At 40.5% G+C, this 8,012-nt stretch overlaps 2 pseudogenes; both read left to right on the forward strand.

Annotated features, from left to right (window-relative positions):
• The first annotated feature begins 1,936 nt into the window (after nt 1-1,936).
• Nucleotides 1,937-2,670, forward strand: LOC147905708 (uncharacterized; annotated as a pseudogene).
• Nucleotides 2,671-2,932: 262 nt separating this feature from the next.
• On the forward strand, nt 2,933-4,307 carry LOC147905709 (uncharacterized; annotated as a pseudogene).
• Nucleotides 4,308-8,012: the final 3,705 nt, after the last annotated feature.

Here is an 8,012-nt window from a genome sequence, read left to right on the forward strand (position 1 = left end):
GTAGTTTTGCTGGTGAAACTACCTTGGATAGCACTTTTAAAAGTGACATAACTTTCATATCCAATATAGTCATTCAACCACTCAAATTGATCAAAAATCCCCATTTGAGCACATCTTTGAGGTTATATTTTGGAAAATCTTACATATATAGTATTAAATATCACATGTATTTTATGAGAGTGATATATAAGCCCAAGTTAATACTTATTTATAGTAATTTAAACTTCTTTAAAAACATATCCATAAATATCTTGTTACTTATGCTATAAAAACACTAGAAAGCTCTCGTCATATTGATAAAAATGTGTTATATATGTATAATATTATTACATTGAGAGTGATTATGAGGGATGTTTCTTATAGGAATTATTTTTTAACACTTTTTTTGGGTAATAACAGGGGTACAAAGGATGTCTATGAATGACTATTCTTTATATTTTTATGCTAAAGGGATCTAGTTCTAGTGAAAATAAAAGTGCGAAAACCATGTTTCCTAAAGAAATACAAATTATATAAATCTCTTGAAAAACACGCTCGGATAAACCTGCTCATAGGTTTTTGCTCAAAAAAATGACACATCCGGGAGGGGAGAAGAGAGGAAATAAGAGAAGAGAGGGAAAGAGAGGAAAAGAGAGGAAAGGAAAGGAGGAGAGAGAAAATAAGAAAGAGAGGGGAAAAGAGGGGATTAAGGGTAGGGGAAAGAGAGGATGGAAGGGGAAAAGAGAGGGGAAAAGAGGGAGGGAAAGTAGAGGAAAGAGAGGAAAATAGATGGGAGAAAGAGGATGTGAAAATAAGAGAAAGGGGAAAGAGAGGAGTGAAGAAAAACAGAGAATGGAGAGGGGAGAAAGAGGGAAAAGAGAGGAGAAAAGAGAGGTGAAAAGGAGAGAAAGAGAGGGGAGCAAGAGAAAAGAGGAGAGAAAGAGAGAAAAGAGATGGGAAAAGAGGGAGAGGAGGAGAGAAACTTTAGAGAAAGGAAGGGAAAGTGAAAGAAGCCTGAAGGGAAACAAGAGGAGAGGTAGAAAGAAAGATAAAGAAACCAAACAAACGTGAAATAGAAGGGGAAGAGAGGAATTCTTACCTTGAGATGGAGAGGAAGTTGCAGCAAGTCTTGTAGGTGCAGAGGGACAATGTAGGAGAGGATGGAGAGGTGGGAGGGGGAGGTAGTAGGCAAGAGTGAGGAGGAGGTGAGGAGGCGAGGGTTGTGGGCAATCGTGAGCCAAGTGGAGAGGATGAGTAGTGACAGCTCATCGGATAGGGGGCCACCTCTCAGGATTTTGGAGTGGTGGGTTCATGAGAGATTGCCTTGTCCTTGTAGGCATTGCAGGCGAGGGGTTCATCATCAGCATCGTATTGTCAGCGCCACTTGCAGATGTATGGAGAGGCACCACTAGAAGAGGATATTCATTGACATGCTAGTGCATCATTGGTAAGCCAATTATATTTGAGTGATTCATGGATATTTATATTGCTTGTCTTTATTGCACACACTAACCTTGCATCATTATATTATACAGGATGAGGAGAGCAGCGAGGAAGCACGTGCATCCCACCACCACAACTCGAGCAAGATGATCTTGAGGATGATCCTCTAGAGGAGGATAAGGGTATGGTGGACATGATGGATTCTTTTTTTGGAGGCACCATGGGAGATGGGCGTGAGATGTTTGAACATGGGACCGTGATGCGATATTTGGCATCAACACGCTTATATGATGGTGCAAGGATGACAAAACTATGAGCTTGCCTCTCGATCTTGAATTTGCAAGCAAAGTATGGATGGTTAGACACAAGTGTCTCAGCCTTAATGAGGTTTGGAGCCTTGATCTTAGTATCTTGTTCCTAATTGTTTTAATTAATTGGTATCTCATTCACAAGGTCTCTTGGATATGCAAATTGTAATAGGTTGCTCCAGAAGATGTTGCTTGTCCCAAATACCATGCCCAATTCCAGAGAAGCAAAGAAGATGTTGACGGTGGTTGGGATGGATTATGACACCATCCACGCTTGCCCTAATGATTGTATTTTGTTTCGTCTTGAGTATGGTGATTTGGTTAATTGCTCGGAGTGTGGAGCACAGCGCTACAGACAGGACTTGCTGGGGGAGACAATCCCAGTGAAGCTCCTAAGACATTTTCCCATCGTCCCCAGAATACAGCAGACGTTCAAATGCAAGTCCATTACACAACTGATGATGGGGCATGCTACACACTGGTTCACTGATGACACTTTGAGGATCCCTGCAGATTGTGCTTCTTGGAAGCACATAGACAACAACTTGGCGAGGGAGCAACGTAATTTATATCTCGAGCTCACAATGGATGGCATGAACCCTTTCAGGTTATGCTCCACATCTTGGTTGACATGGCCCATAGTCTTGGTGAACCCGCCATGTCTAAGAATAAAGAAGGGACACCTCATGCTTGCCCTACTTGTGCCATGGAAATACAAGGCAAAAAATATGGACGTGTACATGGCACCCTTGATCAAGGAGCTACAGACCCTATGGAGGGGCATACGTGTCTTTGATATTTCTAAAGCCTCGAGGCAGGCCGCAAACATGTGCATCAGGGAATTTTGATAAGGACCATGCATGACTATCCGGGATTTAGGGAGTGCGCACGTACGTGCTTTTGCATGCCTATTGATACTTTATGCTTTATTGTGGTGTGATCCATGCATGTCTAATGACCTGTGTGTCCATGCATATATGTAGGACTTAAAACACAAGGTACCATGCTTGTCCTATTTGTGGACCTAGCTTGAATGCGCGACACTCCGAACATATGAGGAAGATGATTTATGAAGTCATGCTCAATATCTTCCGCTTGATCATCCTGCACGTGAAGGCCAACTTGATCCACCACCGGTTTGTAGGAAGGCAAGTGACTGGATTCAGGATTGGAGAGCTAATAGTGAGGAGACTTCTCTTGGTATGGACTGGTTGTCTATCTTTCAAGAGCTTCCATATTGGGGCGAGTTACAAATCAATCACCTCTTGGATCCCATGCATACCTTCAAGAATGTGGGGGCATCTATTTAGGCACACTTGGTTGGTGACAAAGACACAAGGGGAGTGCGAGAAGACTTGCATGAGATGGGTAGGATGCCTGACTTGTGGCCCCAAGAGCGTGTGCGTAGAACTTAAGAGCATGGTTCTACAAGTCAAGAAGGTGGTTTAGGAACCCAAGAGCATCCTCCTCGAATTGTTCTCCCAAAGGCACCATGGATCCTTTCCAAGGTAGAGAAGGCAAGGGTCAAGGTAGATATTGCATCTTTTCGGACACCCACGGGACACATGCATTCCTTGCGGGAAGCGTTTACAAAGGACAGTAAGCTTAGTGGCCTCAAGTCTCATGATTAGCACAAGGTCTTATAGGTATTCTACATGTTAGCTTGAAAGAAGAGTAGAACTAAGATTGTGATTTTTTCGTGTAACTTATATGATTGTGACACATTGTTCTAACTCCTTTGTTTATTGGGTAGTTTATCCTCCCAATTACAGTGAGAGGATGCTTATCAGAAGATGTTAGAACCGTTATCTACAAGATCAATGGCATTGTTAGATATGCTTACAATCATATCACCTTCATTATATTTCATACAATTTTAAATTATGGGTATAAAATATTGAAACTTATGGAATAGGTGGATCTCACAAAAAGAGATACATGTATTGAGCATTGAGAGGGGTAAGGTGGACTCCATTGAAGTTGTGTGCTTGCTTGGGAAGCAATTTCCCACAAGCAATATGATGACTTAGGTGCACTTGCTTGTACACATAGTTGATGAGGTCGCCATTGCAGGAACCATTCATAGTCGTTGGATGTTTTTCCTTGAATGGTTTATGAAAACCTTGAAGGGATTTGTAAGGCAAAGATCTAGACCCATAGCAAGCATGGTGGAGGGATGGCTCGTGCAAGAGTCATTAGTATACATCACAGAGTTTCTTGCATCCATGGCGGCATTTTCATGTGGAACACATTGATTCAAGGAGAGTCACATATGATTGTGGAGTCGTGGCTAGCTTCGTACAAGATAGCCGAGCAAGTGCTTCTGATACCAATCTTCTCTCCTTGCAGTTAAATTATTGTGGGACCATACATGACATCTATGAAGTTGATTTAGACGATTTAGTATTTTCATTCTTGATGTCAAATGGTTTGGAACTATCTACAATGGTCCTAATGCTATAGTCAGGAGAGACAGCTGTGGTTTCTTTGCCATTGACTCCACTAGACCCTGGACTGATGAAAGTAATATTTTTCTTCTTCCAAAGCATTGTGAACAGATACACACTAATGAATTGATTAAAAGATAATATCTTCGTTCTCAAACAAATGTTGGTTATTGTTCATATATATATATATTTATATTTATATTTATACTTGAGCAAAAATGAATATAATTACTAGCACCTAATTTATATCCTCAACATAGGTGGTCTTTCATTCGGATCATTTGGATCCAAGATGGTGGTACGTGGTTCAAGTTTCTCCTCGAAGCAAACATATTTTTGAAGATAGGAATGTGGATACGGAGATGCTGGAACAAGATCCAAATAATGATGCCGATGAATCTAGGGAAGAGGATGGATGCGTCAATTTTACGAGCAAAAACCTATGAGCAGGTTTATACGAGCGTGTTTTTCAAGAGATTTTAAAAATAGTATTTCTTTAGGAAACATGGTTTTTACACTTTTATTTTCATTAGAACTAGATCCCTTTATCATAAAAATATACAAACTAGTCACTCATTCATTTTTACATAACATAAATCTTCTTATTCATAGACATCCCTTTGTACCCTTATTATTACCTTAAAAAAGTATTGAAAAATAATTCATTTAAGAAACGTCCCTCATAATCACTCTCAACATAATAATATTATACATAAATAATTACTTATTAAACACATTTATATCATATGGCAATATCTTTCAAGTGTTTTTATAGTATTAATAACAATATATTTATGTAATAAGTATTAACTTGGGCTTATATATCACTCTCATAAAATACATGTAATATTTAATACTATATATGCAAGGTTTTCCAAAATATAACCCCTTAGATGTGCTCAAATGGGGTTTCCCGATCAATTTGAGTGGCTGAATGACTATATTTGGACATTGGATGTGAAAGTTATGTCACTTTTAAAAGTGCTGTCCAAGGTAGTTTCGCCAGCGAAACTACCTTGAAAGACCTTGTTCAAAGGGGTTTCGCTGGCGAAACTACCTTGATGGCTTGCTTCAATGAGTTTTCTTTGGAGAAACCGTTTCATGAAGATAGGGTGAGAGAGGTTTTTCAATGTCACCCCCTATTAAGTAAAAAGTTGTAAGAAGGATCATAAGGGAATTTTCATAGAGAAGTCTACTCTACATGTGGGTTTCTTCAAAAGCCATCCCATTATGTTCTCACCATTCCCAAAGATTCACATAAATATTCGTGTATAAAATAGGCATTCCTATAATACTTTTCATATTTCTAAGTGAAACTATGTTTTCTTTTGATCCATTTTTGTCTTATTTTTGCATAGTTGGAAGCTTTTTTTTTCCTTCGCTCGGACGCTCGGAAGATTTCGCTCGGAAAATGCTCGTCCCCGGAAGAGGATGAAGATGACGATATGGACCACAAAGAAGGTGACAATAATGACACTATAATGGAGGAAGGTGGAGATCATGACTTTGGGGAAGAAGAGGGAGAACTAGAGGCCGGTGAACTAGAAGATCAAGTCTTAGGTAGACATACAATAGGGGTTGATGATGTAGGTGATCAATTGTATGTAAACCTTGAGATAGGCATGCAAGACTAGGCTCAAGATGAAGCTGTCGATGTAAATGCTACTGATTCATAGTTTTGACATCAAGGAGACTCCTTACATGTGGCCCTCACATTTTTACAATGACATTTTGTACATTAATTTGTATGTTAAGTTCACTATCAATATATGAGTGTTTTGATCTCAATTTTGGTTTACATACTCATATTTTTTATCTTTCAAATGACCAAACATGTGGTCCAAATTATTTTGGGACCCTTGGAAATGACATTTTGTAAAAATCAGTATTGAAAATTATACCCAAAAGTCGGTGAAAGCGTTGATGTTAGGGTTGGTCGCAGTCGATATGGTAGTGGGAATGTATGTCGGTATAGGGGTTGGTATATACCGACCCCTATATCTGTGAAGATAGTGGGAGAGAAGGAAGGAGTCTCACTTGCGGCTTTCTCACATACACAATGGGGGAATACACACAAAGGTGGAGGCTGAAAACAGTTTTCCTCTTCTTAGTTGTGAAAGCCAAAAGAACTCTAGTACAAAGAAATAGAAGAACCCTATATGTGGGTCTCAAACCAAACTCAGCTAACTAAGGTGGCATACTAACTGAGCCACGAACTAGAGTACATAAGGATAGCTGTCATCCAGCTATTATTCATGGGCGGTGTACCAACCGCATCTGCACCTAACAAGTCGGTGACATAAATGCACAACGGTCTGTGAAGATAGTGGGAGAGAAGGAAGGAGTCTCACTTGCGGCTTTCTCACATACACAATGGGGGAATACACACAAAGGTGGAGGCTGAAAACAGTTTTCCTCTTCTTAGTTGTGAAAGCCAAAAGAACTCTAGTACAAAGAAATAGAAGAACCCTATATGTGGGTCTCAAACCAAACTCAGCTAACTAAGGTGGCATACTAACTGAGCCACGAACTAGAGTACATAAGGATAGCTGTCATCCAGCTATTATTCATGGGCGGTGTACCAACCGCATCTGCACCTAACAAGTCGGTGACATAAATGCACAACGGTCACTCTGGCATATCACGAGTGGAGCTCGATATCTCAACACTCCCCCTCGAGCTCAATCCCAATTCTTGCACGCCAAGCAGGTCTCTAAACTTGCGCAGCTTCTCTGCGCCCAATGCCTTCGTGAATATGTCAACTACCTGATCCTCTGTGCTGACATAAACTAGATCAATAAGACCTAGTAAAACCTTCTCCCGCACATAGTGATAATGCACCTCAATGTGCTTTGTTCTAGCATGATAGACTGGGTTATTTGCCAAGTGTATACTCCTCATGTTATCACAATAAATGACAACTGGCCCATCTGTAGATTGATGCATATCATAAAGTATCTTATGCAACCAAGCTAAGTCACATGCAGCCATTGTTGCACCCCTGTACTCAGCCTCTGTGCTCGACAAGGCAACTGTAGGCTGTTTCTTACTGCTCCAAGTGATTGCAGCACTCCTAAAAGACAACACATATCCATTGGTAGATCGTCTATCAGAAATACTACCAGCCCAATCAGCATCAGTGTATCCATGCAACTGTATCTGAACCCCAGTCTCATAAAATAGTCCATACTGCAATGTGGACTTCACATACCTGAGTATGCGTCTAGCCGCATCCAAATGCGGTTTCCTTGGAGCCTGCATAAACTGACTTACCAATCCAACAGGCATAGCTCAAATCTGGCCTAGTAATAGTCATATAAATCAAACTTCCTACTATGCGTCTGCACATAGTAGGGTCTTCCAGAAGCTCACCTGCATCTGCGCTCAGCTTCACATTCTGCTCCAAAGGAACTGAAATAGGCTTACAGCCTGTCATCCCATATTTGGACAGCATGTCCAATCCATACTGCCTCTGCAAGAGCCGTATCCCACTTGGTGATCTAATCACCTCAATGCCCAAGAAATAACACAGCTCTCCCAAATCCTTCATCTCAAACTTTTGCTTCAATAGCATTTTCACATGCAGGATATCTTCATCACTATCACCTATGATGATCAAATCATCAACATAAATGACAAGCAGCATAATACCTTTCTCTGTTTTTCTCACATAAAGTGAGAAATCTGCCTTGGAAATCTGAAAGCCAATAGTGACAAGATACTGTCCTATCTTGTCAGACCATGCTCTAGGTGCTTGCTTCAAGCCATACAAGGCTTTCTTCAACCTACAAACAAACTCAGGATGAACATCATGAACATAACCTAGTGGTTGCTC

The sequence above is a fragment of the Dipteris shenzhenensis genome, chromosome 1 (genome assembly GCF_047967505.1).
Source record: "Dipteris shenzhenensis isolate YYH24624 ecotype China chromosome 1, Dip_SZ_1.0, whole genome shotgun sequence".
Taxonomy (NCBI): Eukaryota; Viridiplantae; Streptophyta; class Polypodiopsida; order Gleicheniales; family Dipteridaceae; genus Dipteris; species Dipteris shenzhenensis.